The following is a 22,486-nucleotide window of genomic DNA, read 5'->3' on the forward strand; positions in this document are numbered from 1 at the left end:
CATGCTTCAGAGTGTCCAGGAACCGAGAGGCACTCTGCACCACATGATCACCACGCTCCCACAGCGGTGTGGCCCACTCCAAAGCCCTGCCTGACAAGAGGGAAATAATAAATCCCACTTTGGCCCGCTCGGAGGGGAATTGTGCTGCCAGCAGCTCCAGCTGTATCGAGCACTGGCTCACGACACCCCAACAAGAGGCACTATCACCCGAAAACTTCTCGGGCAGTGGGAGGTGGGACAAAGTCGGGGCAGGGATGGCAGTGGTCACATGGGAGACAGCCTCTGTGGCTGCCTGAACAGCGACCACAGTAACATGCGCAGCTGAGGCTGGACGCTTGAGAGCCGCCAACCTGCTCTGCAGCTGCCGCATGTACTGCAGCAGTCGCTGTTCGTCTGCCATTACTAGCCAGACCCTGGCGCAAGGATAATGTTAGGGCTGGCGGAACACACGAAATTATAAAATAATAGTAGGTGCGTTCACAGCCCGGGGTCCACCATGCAGAGGTGGTTCACTGCTGCTAGGTAATGGCGGAAGAATAGATCGGTGTAAAAACAGTCACACGTGGATTACATCACCCAATGTGAACAGATGCGAACTCTGTTAATGCAAAGAGTTGCACAACCGCTGAACATTGATGCCGGAGCCTGTTTAGCTCACAGAGCCCGGCCAAAAGAGCGCACAGTGTACGGCCACAGAACTCTACCCCAAGGACATGGGTTTAGAGTCCTTCTAGGCCCACTGAGCGTGTGGCATCGCTGCCACGAGTACCGCTATAGACGCTGGCTATGAAGTGGAGCATGTGCACTGAGGCGTGCCGAGTCCCTGGTGAGGACTGATGCCTGACTCATCCTCTGTCCTACCTACACCTAAGCCTGGGCGCTAGCAGGCTAGGCTGCACAACACATGCGTACCAAGGGTAGGGTTTCTTAATGAGTCATTCACCAGAGACATTCATACGTACATGCATCACTCACTCCACATAGTCTGTAAATACAGTCTATCCTAGCGCATGGGTGGGCGGCCATGCAAACCTTTTATAGCCACGGGCGTCTGGGACCTTCCTGGCTTCTCGGATGGGCCAATCCGAACACGAGCAGGACCTGAGCACCTGAACCTCGATCTCCAATGGGAGATCACTCCACGGGCATGCTCAGTGGCCCAACATGAGGACTTAGTCCCTGGAGAATCTAGCTGCTGAGCAGCATGCATTGTCATAGCTGTGGCAGCAGGAAGCAAACCCACAGAGTTGGCCTGGGCAGAGTGCCGGGACCGACGAATCTGCTGAGCAGGCTCCACTGTGGCCGAAGAAGAATAGGAGACTGCTGGGTGCAAGGCTCTGGATTCCTGCTGTGCAGTGGCAGGAACCTGATGCCTAACATATATTTGCACTCTTATGCACTGGCACTTTGTGTATGCCTCATGTAAGATACTTAATCTTGCTTATCTTTACATGCCCTAGTACTTACTTCATTTTATCATTGTATTTCTATGTCCCCTGTGTTGTGCCCCTTTTGGCATTGATTTCCTGTCCCCTTTTATATTAATTTATACTCAATTGTATAAAATTTGCTGTTATTGGACATAGTTTCATTTTTTTCGTTTTTTACAGTAGAACTTGCGCACACTCTGTGGTAACTCAGGTGTTCTCAAATGGGGATAATTCGAGCCAATATGAGATCTCAGTATATCAATTGTAATTCGAAAAATGTAGTTTATTTAATTGTACTAGCTGTAATCTTATTTATGTGGGATGTACTACACACAATCTAAAAATTAGGATTTCAGAACATATTACAGATATTATTTCTGTGGGTAGCTCTAATCATAATATGTCTTCTGCTTCTAGGCATTTTATTTCTCGCCACCAGAGAGACACTGCATCATTGAAAATTATTGGTATTGAAAGACTTATCGCATTACCAAGAGGTGGTGATATTAAAAAATCTCTATTGACACCTGAAGCTTATTGGATCCTCTGCCTGGGAACTTGCGCTCCTGCTGTACTCAATTCACACAGAGAAATCAGGTACCATTATTAGTGTGCATTTTTTGTAATTTTTTTGTGCTTTTTTGTCTTAAATTTTGTTATGTCGATTTATCTGTTTTTGTATTTTATTATATCTTTTGTGTCATTTTAATTATCTTCATGTGGTTCATGTGTTCATGTCTGCCTTCCATTGGTTGACTTTTGTATAAAATCCCAATGTTTCCTGTGATACGTAGCTTTTGAAAAAGAACACAGGCATAGTGTTCGAAACGTGTTGCTGCTACTGGCACTCATGTGAACTGTTGCTATGGCTTTTTATAATTTTTAATAAATAAATCATGGATCAATTTAGAAGCTGGAACCTTTTTTCTTATTTCTTGAACAAGTTCATGTGAGACTACGTGTGTTCCGTGCTTCCACACGCCACAAGCTGCATCATGTGAGCTGGTTCTTTTTTCTTTTCTTTTTTATTGCTTAGTGGTAAGCAATGCAGCCTTGCGGCACTGGTGTCCTGGGTTAAAACCTCAGCAAGGACAACATCTGCAAGGAGTTTGTATGTTCTCCTGTGTTTGCGTGGGTTTCCTCCAGTTAGGGTCCCGTTACATGTAGCAACGCTCCAGCGATCCCGACAACGATACGACCTGGTAAGGATCGCTGGTATGTTGCTACATGGTTGCTAGTAAGCTGTCAAACAGGCAGATCTACTCAACGATGCAGCAATGATACAGTGATCCGTATATCGACCTCGGATGTTGTTGGGATCTTGTCACACAGCAGCTATTCTGACGACTCAGACCTCGATAGGCGTGCTTCAGCATTGCCTTTTCTACGCCCCTCTACTCCGATTGGTGGCCACTCCGCGGTTTGCTTCCTGTCTGAGTCGCTAGTGCGCTATTTATTCATGTATCCACAGTCACTGACACAGTGACACGTGATTATTATAACTGTACATGTTAAATGTTATGATTACATATAATTGAAAGCTGACCTATAAAAGGAAACGCTACAAAGAAAAGGGGCAGTGAAAAGACAAAGCAAAATCACGCCTGCATCCCTGAGTTCTGAGTCGCCAACAAGGTCGCTCGTCGTTGTTATGGCGTCAAACACAGCTTTGCATGCTGGCCAGCGGGACACCAATGATCAAAAAATGACCAAGGACATTCGAGCACGATCAGCGATATCGCAGCGGGGGCCGGTCGCCGCTATGTGTCACACGTAGCGAGATCGCTGGCGAGGTCGCTGTTGCGTCACAAAACCTGTGACGTTTCAGCAATCTTGCTATGTGTGAAGTACCGCTTACTGTTATGATTGGGTCACCGAGGAGGAGAGCAAGCCCAAGCTAAGCCACAGATAACCAGAGAAGTTGGTAACTAAGCAGATAGCAGACCCCTGATCCTATCCACACAACTAGCAGTAGCCGTGGAGCGTGCCTACAATGATCCTAGATGCCTCAGCGCAGCCGGAGAGCTAACTAAGCCTAAAGCAAGAAAGGGGAAATCTAAACTGCCCCAGAGCAGACGTCAAAGGAATAGATAGCCCCCAAACATATAATGTATTGTCGGTGAGACAAGATGAAAACACAAACGCAGGTAGGAAAATAGACTGAGCAAACGATGGGGCCCACACTGACTAGACAGGAAAGGAAAGACACTGTCTGCAAAACCCTGCAAAAAGGTCCAACACGTCTGATGCAAAAATACTGAAGTCGCACAACTTCGCCCACTATATCAGCACTCTGGTATATTCTGAAAGCAGAGCAAAAAGAGGCCAATCTAATAAGGGACAAAAACAAACTGGCACAAGCAGTAACATATGGATGGTGATTCAGCACAGCCCCAGCCGGAGCTGGCTGACCCACACAAAACTGAAATAGACAAAACCAGATCAAATGTGAACAGAAAAGCAAAAGAACACTTAGCTGAGCATGCAGGGACTGAGCTGGAAACTAAGACCTCAGGAGGCAGGAAAAAATCACCAGCAGGGATAGTCGGCTGTCTTAAATCCAGTCTGAAACCCCAGATCTCCAATCGTCGTCCTCATTATCAGGTGGCAAGCTTTTGTTAATCAGATCAGCTCCATTACCTCCAGTAACCACCAGAGGGAGCCCAGAAAGAGAACTCGCAACCCCTCCATCAACCTGACCAGCTCCACCACCTTCAGCAGTAACCAGAGGTAGGCCAGAAAGCGAATTCACAACAGTACCCCCCGTTGAGGGGGTCACCGATCAGGATGGACCCGGTGAAAAGCACGAACAAATCTATCGGCATGAATGTCAGAAGCAGAGACCCAAGAATTATCCTCCTGGCCATAACCCTTCCATTTGACCAAGTACTGGAGCCTCTGTCTAGCCAAACGAGAATCCAATATTTTCTCTACCTCATATTCCACATTGTCTTTAACCAATACAGGGTCAGGAGGCGCCGCCATAGGAACTACCGGCTCCACAAACCTCTTCAACATAGATTTATGTAACACGTTATGGATCTTAAACATAGCTGGAAGAGCCAATCGAAAAGAAACAGGATTAAGAATCTCCAAAATCTTATAAGGTCCAATGAATCTTGGCTTGAACTTTGGAGACGCAACCGTCATAGGAATATTCTTTGACAACAACCAAACCATATCACCCACTTTAAACCGGGGACCAATGGTCCTATGACGGTTTGAAAACCGTTGGGCTTTTTCCTGAGAGAGTGACAACTTATCCACCACTTGGTCCCAAATCTGCTGCATTCTCTCTACCACAGTGTCCACACTTGGACAGATCGAAGATTCCACTTGCCCTGAAGAAAATCGAGGATGAAACCCAAAGTTGCAGAAAAAGGGCGACATCAAAGTGGCAGAACTAGCTCTATTGTTTAGCGCGAATTCGGCCAAGGGCAAAAATGAGACCCAGTCATCCTGATCAGCAGATATAAAACATCTCAAATAGGACTCCAAAGTCTGGTTTGTTCTCTCAGTCTGCCCATTGGTCTGAGGATGAAATGCAGAGGAGAAAGATAACTGAATTCCCAGTTTGGAACAAAAAGCTCTCCAAAATCTGGAAACAATCTGGACTCCTCTGTCCGACACAATGTTCTCAGGAATCCCGTGCAACCGAACCACCTGTTGTAAAAACAAGGGCACCAACTCAGAAGAAGATGGCAACTTTGGGAGTGGTACAAGATGGATCATCTTAGAAAATCTGTCACAAATCACCCAGATAACAGTCATTCTCTGAGAAACAGGAAGATCGGAAATAAAATCCATTGAGATTTGGGTCCATGGCCTCTTGGGCACCGGCAGGGGCATCAGCAACCCACTAGAACGAGAAAAGGGTTTGGACCAAGAACAAGTCCCATAGGACTGCACAAAATTCCTGACATCACGAGATAAGGCAGGAAACAAAAAAGACCGACTCACCAAATCTCTGGTACCAAAAATACCTGGATGACCAGTCAATGCAGAGCAATGAATTTCAGACATTACTCTCTTCCTACACTGGTCAGGGACATACAATTTTCCCATAAGGAAGTGTTCAGGTTTGTCCTCCTTAAATTCCTCCAGGGCACGTCTCAAATCAGGTGAGATGGCGGAAAGAACTACACCCTCATTTAGAATGGTAGTAGGCTCAGTCACAATAAGAGAATCTGCAAAGAAACTCCTAGAAAGGGCGTCTGCCTTAACATGCTTAGTGCCCGGAAGAAAAGAGACCGCAAAATTAAAACGCGTGAAAAACAAGGCCCACCTAGCCTGTCTAGGATTCAAGCGTTTGGCTGTTTCAAGATAAATCAAATTCTTGTGGTCCGTGAGGACCACAACTTGATGTCTAGCTCCCTCCAACCAATGTCTCCACTCTTCAAATGCCCATTTCATAGCCAACAATTCCCGATTCCCCACATCATAGTTACGTTCAGATGGGGAGAATTTTTGAGAAAAGAATGCACAGGGATTCATTTTAGAAGTCACCGGATCTTTTGGGGACAAAATGGCTCCTGCACCAATCTCAGAAGCATCTACCTCCACCTGAAATGGGAGTGAGACATCAAGTTGCCGTAGAACCGGAGCAGAAGTGAATCTCCGCTTAAGCTACTCCGCTTGGCTCTCTGGAGACCAATTCACCACATCAGTGCCCTTTTTGGTCAGATCAGTCAGTGGTTTGACAATACCAGAAAAATTACTTATAAATTTACGGTAGAAATTAGCAAAACCCAAAAACTTCTGGAGAGCCTTCAAAGAAGTGGGCTGAACCCATTCATAAATGGCCTGTGCCTTGGCCGGGTCCATTTCAATAGCAGACGGAGACAAAATGAATCCCAAAATTGAAATCCTCTGTACACCAAAGAGGTATTTCGATCCCTTAACATACAGGGAATTTTCCCGCAAAATCCGGAACACAGTCCGGACATGTTCCACATGAGAATCCTAATCACTGGAAAAGATCAAAATATCATCCAGATAAATGATCAAAAACTTATCCACAAAGTCCTGGAAAATATCGTTCATAAACGATTGGAAGACAGAAGGGGCATTAGTGAGCCCAAAAGGCATCACCAGGTACTCAAAATGTCCCTCCGGAGTATTAAACGCCATCTTCCATTCATCCCCTTGCTTGATGCGAATAAGATTGTACGCCCCCTGAGGTCAAGCTTGGTAAACCAACAGGCACTTTTAACTCTGGAAAATAAATGAGAAATCAGGGGTAATGGGTACTGATATTTAACAGTGATTTTGTTAAGGGAACGATAGTCAATACAATGCCTTAATGAACCATCTTTCTTGGCCACAAAAAAAATACCCAGCACCTAAAGGTGAAGAGGATGGTCTAATATGACTCTTCTCCAACGACTCCTTGATATAAGATCGCATAGCATCATGTTCAGGTACCGATAAGTTGAAAAGCCGACCCTTGGGAAATTTACACCCGGGCATTAACTCAATTGCACAGTCATAACTCCTATGAGGAGGCAAAGATGCAGACTTACTCTCACTAAATACATCAAAAAAATCATCCAAATAATCAGGAATATCATGAGACTGAGGAAAGGTGGAGAAAACAGGTCTCCTGTGAGACCGTAGAGGGAACTGTGGTGCACATTAATATTAACCAGCGATCTTCCTTGGACTGCTTGCTGGACACCTTCTGTTTCTTCCAGGATATGAGGAAAAGTGGAGAAAAGACCAAGCCCTCCAGTACACCTGCTTCTGCAGCACACCTAGGGTTTGGGTTCATTGTATCTGGGATACTGAATCTTGTAGCCTATAAGTTTCCAAAAATATTCTGGAAGACTGTTGCCTTCATTTCCATTGAGGTCAACCTTGGTGTGTCTATTGGTGGCATGGTCATGGCAGTTAGTGATATACCCCGTTTAAACTGGTATAGAAACGAACAAGTCTGCGACAATCTGCTTAAGGCATCTAATGACTACTACTACAGAACAACACAGCCTCCAAGATACCACAATAGATGCGAGTCCTATAACTATGATCTGCGCACATGCAAAGATGCATTCCAAAATTTGAAGCTATTGCAAAGTTGTCTGGTCTATATGAGCTTGCTGATTATGATCTGGGGTCTCTGCCTCGCCATTCTCTATATTGGCTGTAGAGTAAAGTCATGCTGCAGTTCCTGTAAAGTGGAGAGGGTTGAGAAGGACGATGAACTGCTAAAACCGGATCCATCTGATGACATCATCATTGCCTAAGGCGGAGATCCTGGGCTCTGAACAGATTCTAGTAATCATGGGTTAGATGGGTTTCATTGCTTCTGATAGTGTGCCTCTTCTCTTACAGCCATTTACCCACTACTCCTGTCATTAGTCATTTCTTTGGTCCAATATTTCTTTAGTTTTCTAAATTTAGGTGTTAAAAGTAATCACTGGCTCCCGTACACCTGAAATACCTTGGATTTCCAATAATCCAACACCCAGAGGTTCAGGAATCATGATAACCCCATTCATCCTCTCTCCTTTGGTACTTGTGTGTTCCTTGTATTGCTCATGTTTATTGTACTTGTCTTTGTATGCCCCTTTTTTCACATGTAAAGTGTCATGGAATAAATGGTGCTATAAAAATGAATAATACATGTAAAAACACTCCCATACCAGTAATGTCTGTAAAGCGCTATGGAATTAATGGCGCTATATAAATGAGTAAAATAAAATAAATGCAGAAGAAGAACGGAGAACTACCTCCATGCATAGACTAGAGGGGTCTTAACGCCATCACCGCTAACCACAAGTTCCCTCTGCCCCTGATATCTGAGCTATTTGATAGGTTACGAGGAGCGAGGGTTTTTACTAAACTTGATCTGCGGGGTGCTTACAACCTGATTCGCATCCGTGAGGAGACGAATGGAAGACGGCATTTAACACCAGGGATGGGCACTATGAATACCTGGTGATGCCCTTCGGGCTCTGTAATGCCACTCTCATCTTCCGAAGCGATATCTTCCGGGATATGCTCACCACCTCGGTCGTAGTTTATCTGGATGATATTCTCATCTACTCTCAAGATATAGGCTCCCACCGGAGAGATGTTTACAAGGTCTTTGACCTCCTATGGGAAAACTCCCTCTATGCTAAGTTGGAGAAGTGTGTGTTTGAGCAGGAGTCCTTGCCTTTCCTGGGCTATATCATCTCTGCCCAGGGATTGGCCATGGATCCTGCCAAGCTACAGGCGGTGATGGATTGGCAGGAACCTCATTCTCTCATTGCGGTGTAGTGCTTTATGGGGTTCATTAACTATTATCGCCAATTCATTCCCCATTTCTCTATCAAGTCACACTTCACCATCGCCCCAATGTAGATAAACCATTTTTTACGGAGGTGGATGCCTCATCCGTCGGTGCTGGAGCAGTCCTATTCCAAAAGGATGCTCAAGGTCGGAAGCATCCTAGTTTCTTCTTTTCTAAGACCTTCTCACCGGCGGAGAGGAACTATTCCATCTGGTACAGGGAGTTGCTAGCCATGAACTTGACCTTTTGGGAGTGGATACACCTCCTGGAAGGGGCTCGCTATCCCTTCCAAGTGTACACCGACCACAAAAATTTGCTTTATTTGCAAACTGCCCAGCGGCTAAACTCTCGCCAGGCTAGATGGTCCTTGCTCTTCTCCCTGTTCCACTTCATCCACTTTCTTTCTGAGGAGAACATTCGTGCCAATGCTCTCTTCCGCTTCATAATGTCATCAGAGGAGGAGGAGCCTCATCTAATTGTCCCTTCTGAGAGCCTGAGGACCGTGGCCCCGGTTTCAATTGATTCTGTCTATGCCCCCGGACAAGATTCTTGTGCCACCTAATTTGCGACCGGAGGTTCTCTCTTGGGCTCACTCATCCAGGGTGGGTGGACAGTTTGGGACCAAGAAGACGTCTGAGTTGCTGGCAAGGACATACTCGTGGCCGCATATGGCCCGTGACGTTGGAGACTATATTCGGGAGTGTGTCTCCTGCACCAAGAATAGGTCTTCTCGACAACTTCCTGCTGGACTACTTTACCCCCTGCCGGTGGCTGACATGCCTGGGAAATGGTAAGGATGGACTTTGTGGTGGACTTACCAAAGTCTCGTAGCTGCACAGTCATCTGGGTAGTCACCGATCATTTTTCCAAAATGGTGCCCCTTCGGTGGGTACCTTCTGCACGGGTCTTGGCGGCTTTGTTTATTAAGTACATTTTTCGCCTACACGGTATGCCTGACAAAATTGTCATTGACCGGGGTCCCCAGTTTGCGTCTCGGTTCTGGAGAAAGCTTTGTCGCCTACTCAGCATTGAGTTGAATCTCTCTTTAGCTTACCACCCCGAGATGAATGGGTTGGTAGAGAGGGCCAACCTGACCCTGGTCACGTATCTGCAGCATTTTGTTTCAGCCAGACAGGATGAATGGGTATCCTTGCTACCGTGGGCAAAGTTTGCACTGAACATTGCCGAAGCCGATTCCACTGGACAAACCCCATTTCTCCTTAACGATGGCCAGCATCCATGGGTTCCTGTGCTGATGCCTGTGTCTTCCACCAACTCTAGGGTGGCAGACTTGGCAGTGGAGGCACGTGACATTTGGGACCGAACACAGGATGCCATCCGGGCCTCCAAGGAGAGAATGAGGGCTTCCACCGATGCTCACAGGCGCACCGCTCCAACCTTTGCTCCTGGCGACTTAGTGTGGCTCTCCGCCCCTAATATCAGCCTGCGAGTTGAGTGCAGTGAGTTTGTGCCTCGCTATATAGGTCCCTTCAAGGTCTTGGAACAAGTTAACCCTGTGGTCTATCATCTGGCCCTTCCTCCACACCTAGGTATCACCAACACCTTTCATGTGTCCCTCCTAAAACCCATTCACATGTCCCGGTTTTCCAAGTCACCAACCTTGCCAGTTAGTGCCTAGTGCAGTTAGGAGGCAGAGTAAGGGACTAGCTTCAGCACCAAGTAGTGGCTTGCCTGTATGCCACTGTGCATTTGGTCTGCACTCCACAGTAGCCAGCGTCTATTAGTGGCATTTGCAGGTGCGACGCCGTGCACCTAGTGGGTCTTCATATTATTACCATCTTCATATTATTTGGTGTGTTCCGCCAGCCCTAACATCTGATGACTGCTCTATGGATGCTAGACTGATCTCAGGTAGATTCTTTTATAGGTCAAATTGATAGTCTTATTTTGAGACTGCTGTGAGTGGGAAGTGATATTAGGATACCTATTTGAGTATATGGGTCTCATAGGATTTCTTAGTCACATAACTTTATGTTACTTGATGGCTGTTGTGTGAAAGGATGGGTGCCCTCTTTTGCTTATTATACTTTTGCAGATTCACATTCTCATCTTTTCCACTGGTATCAAAATATTTCTTACGGCATTACTATGTTTGTGTGTTTTCAATGGGGAGAGGGGGAAACACCTTAAACAGATCTATTCACATTAACCCATTCACGACCTTGGGATTTTTTACTTTTGTGTTTTCATTTTTTGCTCCCCTTCTTCCAAGAGCCATAACTTTTGCATTTTTAGGTCAACATGGCCACATGATGGCTTTTTTTGCGAAGCAAGTTGTACCTTTGAATGACACTATATATATATATATATATATATATATATATATATATATATATATATATATATATACACTCACTGGCCACTTTATTAGGTACACCATGCTAGTAAGGGGTTGGACCCCCTTTTGCCTTCAGAACTGCCTCAATTCTTCGTGGCAGAGATTCAACAAGGTGCTGGAAGCATTCCTCAGAGATTTTGGACCATATTGACATGATGGCATCACACAGTTGGCGCAGATTTGTCGGCTGCACATCCCTGATGCGAATCTCCCGTTCCACCTCATCCCAAAGATGCTCTATTGGATTGAGATCTGGTGACTGAGGAGGCCATTTGAGTACAGTGAACTCATTGTCATGTTCAAGAAACCAATCTGAGATGATTCGAGCTTTATGACATGGCGCATTATCCTGCTGAAAGTAGCCATCAGATGTTGGGTACATTGTGGTCATAAAGGGATGGACATGGTCAGCAACAATACTCAGGTAGGCTGTGGCGTTGCAACGATGCTCAATTGGTACCAAGGGGCCCAAAGAGTGCCAAGAAAAAATTCCCCACACCATGACACCACCACCACCAGCCTGAACCATTGATACAAGGCAGGATGGATCCATGCTTTCATGTTGTTTACGCCAAATTCTGACCCAACCATCCGAATGTCGCAGCAGAAATCGAGACTCATCAGACCAGGCAACGTTTTTCCAATCTTCTACTGTCCAATTTCGATGAGCTTGTGCAAATTGTAGCCTCAGTTTCCTGTTCTTAGCTGAGAGGAGTGGTACCCAGTGTGGTCTTCTGCTGCTGTAGCCCATCTGCCTCAAAGTTCGACGCACTGTGCGTTCAGAGATGCTCTTCTGCCTACCTTGGTTGTAACGGGTGGCAATTTGAGTCACTGTTGCCTTTCTATCAGCTCGAACCAGTCTGCCCATTCTCCTCTGACCTCTGGCATCAACAAGGCATTTCCGGCCACAGAACTGCCGCTCACTGGTTTTTTTTTCTTTTTCGGACCATTCTCTGTAAACCCTAGAGATGGTTGTGCGTGAAAATCCCAGTAGATCAGCAGTTTCTGAAATTCTCAGACCAGCCCTTCTGGCACCAACAATCATGCCACGTTCAAAGGCACTCAAATCACCTTTCTTCCCCATACTGATGCTCGGTTTGAACTGCAGGAGATTGTCTTGACCATGTCTACATGCCTAAATGCACTGAGTTGCCGCCATGTGATTGGCTGATTAGAAATTAAGTCTTAACACACAGTTGGACAGGTGTACCTAATAAAGTGGCCAGTGAGTGTATATATATATATATATATATATATATATATATATATATACACACACACACACACACACAATGTTCACTAAATGCTAAAACTGATCAGCCATTATGATTGTCCAGGTCATGACTAGGTCACAGATACCAAAAATTAATAGGTTCTTTTTTATTTAAGTGACGAAAAAAATCTAAAGTTCGCAAACAGAAAATCTTTTTGGAATCTGGGGCTGGGTAATAGCATATTTTTTGTACACTGAGCTGACATTTTTATTAATATCATTTTGGTGTAGATATGGTGTTTTGATCACCCGTTATTGCATTTTCTTGAAGTTATTGAAAGGAATAACAGATCATACATGTCTGTGGTTCTCAACGCTGAGCCTTCAACCAGACATGGTCATGTGTGATAATGGGCATGACCTGGTGGTAGCTGTGAAGCTTGGCAAGTTCACACACATACCATGTTTGGCACATATACTCAGCTTAATAGTTCAGCAGTTTCTGAAAACCAACCCAGATTTGCCCGAGCTTCTGGTCAAGGTATGCCGCATCATCGCCCATTTCCGCTAGAGCCACAGCTGCCATCGCTCTGGCAGTGCTTCAGCAGCACATGCAAGTTCCAGCTCATCGATAGTGTGCCACTGGTGATGAGCAAATATACTCGTTGCTCGGGTTTTCTCGAGCATGCTCGGGTGTCCTCCGAGTATTTTGGCGTGCTCGGAGATATAGTTTTCGTCGTCTAATCTGCATGATTTGCGACTTGTAGACAGGCTGAATACATGTGGGAATTCCCTAACAAACATGCATTCCACACATGTATTCAAGCTGTCTAGCAGTCACAAATCATGCAGATTAGACAAAAACTAAATCTCCGAGCAAGCCAAAATACTCGGAGGACATCCGAGCATGCTCGGAAAAACCCGAGCAATGAGTATACTCGCTCATCACTATGTGCCACATCACCATGCACTAAAACTCCACACTGCACCTACTGGCAAGGCTTAGTAAGCAGAAGAGGCCAGTTATTGAGTAACAGCTCCAACATGCCCATCTGTATTCTGGTCAGCCTCAGCACATACCAACTGAAGAGTGGGCATGGATTCTGATATTTGTTTGGACTTTAAGGACTCCACAAAGATGGTGAGTAGCAAGAATGCCATAGTCAGCGCAACTATCCCTCTTCTGTTCCTACTTAAACAGTCACTGCTCCAAAGTAAACATGAAGTTTTGCATGCAGAACAGGTGGGGATGGAGGAAGACATAACACAGAAAGATTGTAGCCAGCCCAGCCTCATCTCATCTGCTTAGCGTGGATTGAGTAACAATGAGAAGGTGGATGCTGAGGAGGGGGAAGAGGAGGAACAGAAGCTGGTGGCTAGCGCAACAGAGACTAGTAGCCACAAAACCTTCATCATGTCTCTCCTACATGGATGAGGTAAGGATAGGAATGAGGAGGAAGAGGATATGGAGGCAGGGATGTGTTGGCTGTATAAAGCTTGGCACATGTGGCCGCTGCCTTTCCTGTGACTCTTGCGTTACATTGAACTTGGCTAATAAAGAGTACTGGTTGTACACCCTGCTAGATCCACACTACAAGGAGAACTGTACATCCCTTCTTTCTGAGGTAGAGAGGTTTTCTAAAATGGTGCTATACCAGAAGGCCATTGAGGAAAATACATTGAAAAATTCCCAAAAAGTATATAAAAATATTTTAGGATTAGATTACTCATCCATACAGTATTGAATGCTCTTTGTGACATTTTGGTTGTATTTAACAGTAGAAAAAAAAATATTTGAAAACTTTGCTTGTTTCTTCACATTTCTGTGACATATAACTCTAAAAAAAAGTTTAAAGATTTCGCTGGGTTACATTTCTCAGCCATACAGTATTACGTGTTCCTGGGTACATTTCATGATCATTCAGAGTAGCACAGCATAAGGCCTCTTTCACACATTCATGTCAAATGAATGGGTCTGTGCACATGTCAGGGTGTTTTCACGGACCGTGTGTCAGTGTGCACCACATGTAGACAGGTCCATTTTTTATCATCAGCACGGGGGCAAAATGTCTGGCACACATGCACACGGAGAGCACACATTGATGTCATCCATGTAACACGCATCAGGATTGGGGAAGAAGCGCTACAGTAAGTGCTGTTCCCTGGTGGCGGATGCTGAAGATGACTCTCATCATTCTCCCCTCCTTGCGCTGATCACCAGCAGAGCAGTGGAGAATGATGAGAGCAATCTTCAGCACCCGCCGCTAGGGAACAGCGGTTACTGTAGCGCTTCTTCCCTGGTGGCTGTCCATATGGTACTAATGTGGCACACGATTGCCACACGTGTGCCGCAAGAATTACACACACGGACACACATATCTCCAGTACTGTTTTGTCCGGTACTGGAAATAAACGGATGTGTGAAACCGGCCTTAGGTTCAGTGTCAAAATAAACAGTACTGAAACACCTGTCAAACATGATGCCACTCTAGGAAAGTTTCTTTTTTTCCCTGAGGACAGTGCTCCATTGCATGTGCTCTTATATGTTCCAATGCATCGCTGTATAATACATCTTTGTAAACATATAACAGAACAGAACTTCATTTCCCAGCCACTGTAATAAGCCGCATTTTCTTACTGGAAGAGAATGGGTTACAAAGCTCCAGAATTGTGTATTCTTAGAGACTTAAAAATCGACACAGTAAAACAATTGACTGAAGTGTAAGGCAAGTCTTTCTGTAAAGTGTTATACCCTGACCTAAATCAGTCTTTCCCTTTGAATCAGTGCATGTTACCAGTTGTTTAGCAGATTGATTGCTGCTATGGCAACTGCACAGCCGGCTGTATAGTCACTGGCATTAGTCCTTGATTCCTTTTACTGCTTATGTTGTCTCTCAGACCACATTCCGGGTAAGCTGAAAATTAGGAAACATTCTGGGAATTAATTTGATTTGACATTGCTGATAGCAAGCCTTCTTATGTATATGTTTGTGGAGATAAAACAAGACAGTAGGTGATTGAGCATTTAGGTTTGTTTATTCCTCCACAACCGATCTAAAATGTATAATCTCAAATATTTCTCTTAGAAAATGGTTATTGCCCATTATCGTGTACAGATAAGAGATTATTAGGCTGTTGGAACGCATTAAAAACTCTGCTCATCTTGAAAGGAATTGGAATATTATTTTATCAGCCTGCTCTCTTAAAAGCAGACAGAAATGTCCCCGATAGCTTGGCATCTGCTGCCCAGCTCTGCTGAAATTGGAGATAAGACACATGATTCTTCCCTTAAGGCTCCTTCTAGTCTCTTGGAAATGCAAAGCCATTTATGAAGGTCAAATGGCGAGACATCCTGGTAGTTTGCCCCCTAATGAACAACAGTAAAATGGACAGGAGATCTCTACTGAATCATCTTTTCTGGTATTTAGTCTGATGCAATCCTGTAAATTTGAAGTCACAAGGAGATGGTGAACAAGGGGGTGAAGTATTTGCACAATTGCCAAGTGCACTTAAATAATCCATTAGGAGTCTCTAACGCTCATTTACAGATTCATAAAAATGACTGCAATAAATCAGTATCAGCTAATATTAAAGGCCCCGTTACACACAACGATGTCCCAGCGATCCCACCAACGATCTGACGTGGATGGGATCGCTGGGACATCATTAGACAGACTCACCAGCGATCAGGACCAGCGAGCAAGCTGTTATCTAGGGTAAACAGTAGGTAACTAAGAGCCGCGCGGCTCTTAGTTACCCGCTGTTTACCTTAGATACCAGCGTGCAGCGTCGCTGATCGTTGCTCTCCCGCTGCCACACGCAGCGATGCGTGCTGGCCAGTGGGAGACCAATGATCAAAAAATGGCCCAGGACGAGCCTGCATGATACCCTGCAGGGTGCCGGTCGCTGATGTGTGTCACACACAGCGATGTCGCCAGCGAGATTGCTGTGACGTCACAAAATCAGCGCTCTCGCTAGCAATCTCGCTGTGTGTGACGGGGCCTTAATACATGATCTTTCCATTCATAGACAGCAAACAAACTTTAGATTCTTCAAGACACTTAGTTTAGTGCTGTACCGATATACCTATTTGCACCTAAAAATCCTGATTATAGATGGGTGAACCCAAACAGTAAAGTTCAGTGTCCGTACCAAACACCTACTGTTCAGGCACCGAACACAAGCATGGACTTCACCAGGAGACCGTGCTACTGTTTGGGTTCAGCCCTCCGAACACCGGGTGTTTATCCCTCTGTTATCTGCATGACAGCGTGAGAAACATTGGCAGTTATGATCAGTGGCAAGATTAATACCAGTGAGAGTGCTGCGGCTCCCACAGCCCGTAGCTGTAACCAGAGGAAAAAAGTTTACCTTCGGTAACAGGTGCTGGCTAATGGGACTACTACTCCCATCAGCCTACGCCTGTCAGTAATAGTGAAGGCAGGCAGTGTCTGATGGGAATGTTAATCAGCCGGCACATGTGCTATAAATGAATATTTTTTAAAAAAAAATTGGCATGGGATCCCCAACATTTTTGATAACCAGACAAGTAAAACTTATAGTTGTGGGCTTAAACCCTCAGCTATCAGCATTAGCAAGGTTGATTATCAAGAATAGTGGGGTCCCTATGCCATTTTTTTAATAAATCATTTAAAAAAATGCATGGGGTCACCCCATTTTTGACAACCAGCCAAGCTAAAGCATACAGCTGGGGGCAGGTATTCTGAGGCTGGTAATGTGTCAAGGATATTGCCCCTCAGCCTAAAACTGACAGCCCATAGCCTCCCCAGAAAATGTGCATGTATTAGAAGCTCCAATTATGTCGCTATACCCAGCTCTTCCCATTTGTTCTGGTGTGGTTGCAAGTGGGGTTTATATTTATATGGTTGTTATTAGGGGCAGCAGGCATTGGCTGATGGAAGCAGTAGTCCCATTACTGTTGGGAGAAGGCACCCTAAAAATACGACAGACCTGTAACAGTTTGCAAAAGAAGAGTGGTCCTAAATCCCAGTTAAAAGCTGTAAGGAACTTGTTGATGGTTATAGGAAGCGATTGATTGTATGTTATGAATGAGGAGGAGAAAACAAAAATACAACCTAAGTCCAGAAAACCGGAGAGGTTGGTAGCTATCGGATTGCAGACCCCTGATCCTATACACCACAACTAACAGTAGCCGTGGGGGGGTCCTACAGTGCCCTAGACCCCTCGTCACAGCTGGAGAACTACATAAGCCTAAAGAAGGAAAGGGGAAATCTAAACTGCCCCAGAGCAGACCCCAAAGCAATAGACAGCCCCCAACATGTATTGTCGGTGAAAAACAGACGAAAACACAAACACAGACAGAAAGACAGGCTGAGCAAATGATGGGGCCCAACTAACTAGATAGGACAGGACAGAAAAGATACTGGCTGCAATCCGCAAAAAACCCTACCAAAAATGTCCCAACCGTCTGATAGGGAAAAAGGTCCTGAAGTCGCTAGACTTCAAAATTACAATATCAGCACTCAGGTATATTCTGAAAACAGAGCAAAGAGATCAACTGATCAGAGACAAAAATGGAACTCAGCCAGTCCCAACCAGGACTGGCTGAATACAAACACTAAGGAAACCAGACAAAATCTCATGGAATAATAGCAGGGCAAAAAACTTAGCTTTTAGTAGATAGGAACTAAGCTGGATGCAAGAGCTCAGAGCAGAAAGGATCACCAGCAGCCCTGCAGGGCGTCGGGTGCCTCGTATCCACTCAGAAATTCCAGATGTCCAATCACACTCTGCCTGTTCAGATGACAGGTTCTTCCCATCCCAATCAATTTCACTACCTCTCTTCACCAGCGGAGGGAGTTCATCAGACATCAAAGGTGAAGGGGAGAACTCACAACAATTGTAGTTATTCATTCTTCCAAAAGGTGTGCAACCAAATATGAAGTTGAGGATGCAAAAAATTTTGTCAGGTCCATTTTTGAGGTTTTGTTTGAAATTATGTCAAATTTGCCTTTTTTGCTCTGTTTTTTTGTGTTGTTCCAATACACACAAAAGAAAAAAATATGTGCATAACAAAACATTGTATTTACAATCATTTTCTGGTAGAAATACTTCATTTTGTGGAACAACTTCAAGGATGCCAACACTTTTGGTGTTGACTGTGTTTAAATTTTCAGCTAATGTAGACATATGATGGCATGTTTTTAACAATTAAGTTGTATTTTCAATGCAACAATTTGCTGTACATATTATGTGTTGAAAGACATTTAGCTTTTAGGGGAAGAAATAAAAAAACAGCTATTCTTCCTGTTTTGCATTTTTTTGCTTCTTAAATGACATGTTAACATGATTCTACGCATTAGTACAATTATGGTTATATCAAATTTATAAAATTTGCTTAATGTTTTATTATGTCTTCAAAACAAGCAACACTTTAAAAAGTTAGATTTTGTTCTGAACTATTCTGAGAGCCAAAACTTTTTATATTTTTCATTGCTCATTATTTTAATTTGTTATATTTTTTTAAAGCATGTACTGTTAAATTTTTGAAATGCATAAATACAGTAATTTCTATCATAAACATTAAATATTGTGGTAAATACAATTGGAAATATTTTATTAATTTTCATATATACAAATGTTAATGTGTCTAATAACAATAAGAAATTGAATTGAGTATATTTTACATCATAGGAGGGAATGAGTTGTCATATCATTATCATTATTAAGAAGAATAAATAACATTAGTAATATTATCGTTGCCAAGTGAAATGAAGCAAAGTGAAACAAACAAAACAAATATCCTTCATAATAACACAGTGAAGCCCAGATAATTATATATAAATAAGCTTATTGTAATGCTTCCAGAGACTACACTAAAATTCTACATTGTACTGGTCGTTGGTGGCCATAACTTTGGATGTTTGGAGAGTGAAAATTAGCTGATACACCCTGAGAAAAGTAGCTATTTAATCTATCTTTACATATGTGTATCTAGGATTCCAAAATGCCCTGAAATTAAAAGGAAACCTTCACCAGGTTTTTCCCATCTAATATGAGAGCAGTATAATGTAGACACAAATTCCCATGTTGTGTCACTTATTAGGCTGCTTGCCGTTGATTTCATAAAAATCATTATTTTATCAGCCGTAGATTATCACTAGGAGACTAATAAACCCGTTGCCATGCAGTCCTCCATATTCATGAGCTCTGTAAAACCCCTCTCCTGCCACTGATTGGCAGCGTTCTGCCTTTGTACAGGGTAATCAAAGCTGTCAGTCAGTGATGTGGGTGGGGTTATATAAAGCTCAGCATTCATTTTATTTTTTGTGCTTTTAAATCAGAGAGTCATATCACACAAAATAGTTAATAAATAACATTTCCCATATGCCTACTTTACATCAGGACAATTTTGGAAACATAATTTTTCTTTTTGTTAGGACATTTTAAGGGTTAAAATTTGACCAGAGATTTCTCATTTTTCCAACAAAATTTTCAAAACCATTTTTTTTAAGGACCACCTCTGTTAGGATTGGCGGAACTCACCAAATAAGAAGTTATAATAAGGTGCGTTCGCAACCCAGGGTCCAACGTGACATGATGGAGAAACTGCAGCTAGCACAATGGCAGAGCAAGGCTGCGAGAAAACACTTAAAGGGAACCTGTCACCCCGCAGGGCCTTTTTAAGCAATTATTAGTGAGCTTCTGCCGAGTGCCGACGTATTACGGTGGAGGAAAGAGGAGGAGGGACATGAGGACAGGCGCAGAGATCCTCATTGCGCAGGCGCCAGATTCCCAGCCCCGCAGTGTGAACACATCATAACACACTGCGGGGCGGAATCTGGGGCCTCCGCTACACGCAGGCGCTATATTGTTACATCATGACCCGATGTAAGTACCCGGGCAGCGCGCATGGCGCATGCCCGAGAAATGTTTGCAGAGTGCAGGCATGTAACGAGGAGCAGAGGAGGCGGTGCACAGAAGCAAGAGGGTGATGATGGATGGCTGCGAGACAGTTGACACAGGGGGAGAAAACATACCTCCAGGACACAATAGAGGTATGGCGGGGAATTTATAAAACTCTTTATTTCAGCGTTCCTACGGATAAGAAATATAAGAGCCACCTTCACAGAATGCAGCCTTAGTGCTGCTGAAGGTGGCTCTTTTACTTAAAAGACCCTGGGGGGGACAGGTTCCCTTTAAAGCACACTGAGTTGAATGTCACTCAGTGTGCATCGAGTGCAAAGTAACAAATTCTGTTACGCCACAGAATGGTACTATGAAGCAAAGCAAAAAAGACTATACTTTGTTAGACTGTATAGGCATATAGAAAAATACTAATTGGGTTCCCTGTAACTTAAACCTCCAGAGAAGACTAAGCTGGTGGTTGAGCCTGCTCTGACACAAGATTGTGCTTCTGCACATGCGCCTGAGGTCGCCCGGTTCAGATGCTAAGTTCAAGCGGGAGTTCCCACCCTACACTGCCTGTCTAGACAATACTTGCAGAGATATTAGCGGCAGACTTGCACACAGGGTGGTAAAGTAGCCACCAACACACCAAACACACATGACACTAGTGCACAGACGTGTGCTCCAGAGGACCTTTCATACATACAGCTCAAGTCCAGACAGACAGGACCTTAAACAAGCAAAAAAAATGAGCAAAGAAATAAATACCCTAAATATATATATATATATATATCATATTTTTCTGTATCGTGCAAATTTCAAGTAGACACCGCAATATTTTAAACAAAAAAAGTACTTGAAAAAATAAAAAATAATCACAAAGAAATACCACTTCACAAACTACACTTTTTTGAATTTAGACACCAAACACAAAAGTTAAAAACAAATTAATAAGATATAATAAAAGAAGAAAATAATTAAAGCACAGGGGAGCAGGTCAGCACACACAGTATTATAAATAACAGTCAAAAATGTATACAAAATATTCATCTTAATCATACAGTGTGAGATAATGGGAGGCCGGAAGGACAAATACAATATAACAAAAATCAATATAACGTGCAGTGCATATATTTAAATAATCAATCTAATTCTGCCTCCGTGCTATCCCAGAAGCCCACACTGAAAGCATGATCAGAAAAAAACTTCCTTCATAGAATAGGCACAGCTAATAGTAAAAAGTGCACAGTGCAAGAGTATAGATTAAAGGTAGGCCCGCAAGTTACAAATAGTAAACAATACCAACCAGAGTTCATGCTGAACATGCTGACACTGCCACTCCACACTCCAGAACCTTTGCCTGTGGACCAACCAGAAGTTGCCACATAACCAGAGCAGGTGATATCTGAGCACCAATGAGAAGGCGCCACATCCCGGACATGCTCAGTAGGATGAAATCTGGACTTTGGCTCCAGAGTACAATGCTGCATGTGTAAACCAGTAGTCACCATAGGCTTAGCTGGAGAGCAAGCAGCAACTGCATGTGCAGTGTGAGCCTGGGCAACGTGCTAGGACCGAAGTCTGTGCTGAGCAGTCATCCCAGTGGCCGAGCCTGAATGGGAGATCACAGCACCAGACAAGGTGTGAGATCCATCCCGTGAAGTGGGAGAATCCTGGTGCCTAACGACCTCACATTTGAAGTGAGTTTGGGGGTCAATATAATAGAAAATACCCAAAAGTGGCAGCATTCTAAAAAAAAAAAGGCACCCCTCAAGGCAAACAAACCACATTCAAAAAGTTTATTAACCCTTCAAGTGCTTCACAATAACTAAAGCAATATGGAAGGTAAAAATGAACATTTTACTTTTTTCACAAAAAATTTACTTTGGAACTAAACTTTTCACAAGGGTTTCTGGAGAAAATGGACCACAAAATTTGATGTGCAATTTTTCCTGAGTATGCCGATACCCTCTTTGTGGAGAAAGCCACTGTTTGGGTGCATGACAGAGCTCAGAAAGGAGGGAGAACCATTTGACTTTTTGAACCCAAAATTGTCTGGAAACAATGGCAGGTGCCATGTCGAGTTTGGAGACCCCCTGATGTACCTAAACAGTGGAATCTGCCCCCAATTCTAACTCCAACTCTAACACAGCCCTAATCTCAACCCTAACTCCAACACACCCCTAATCCAAATTCTAACTATAACCACAGCACCACAACCCTAATGCCAACACAACTGTTGTGAGTTCATTTTTCCCCTCACCATTGAGGTCTGATGAACTCCCTCCTCTAGTGAAAGAAGGTAGTGAGACTGATTACCA

The sequence above is a fragment of the Dendrobates tinctorius genome, unplaced genomic scaffold, assembly GCF_039654945.1.
Source record: "Dendrobates tinctorius isolate UK_male_01 unplaced genomic scaffold, ASM3965494v1 ptg000134l, whole genome shotgun sequence".
NCBI classification, from domain to species: Eukaryota; Metazoa; Chordata; class Amphibia; order Anura; family Dendrobatidae; genus Dendrobates; species Dendrobates tinctorius.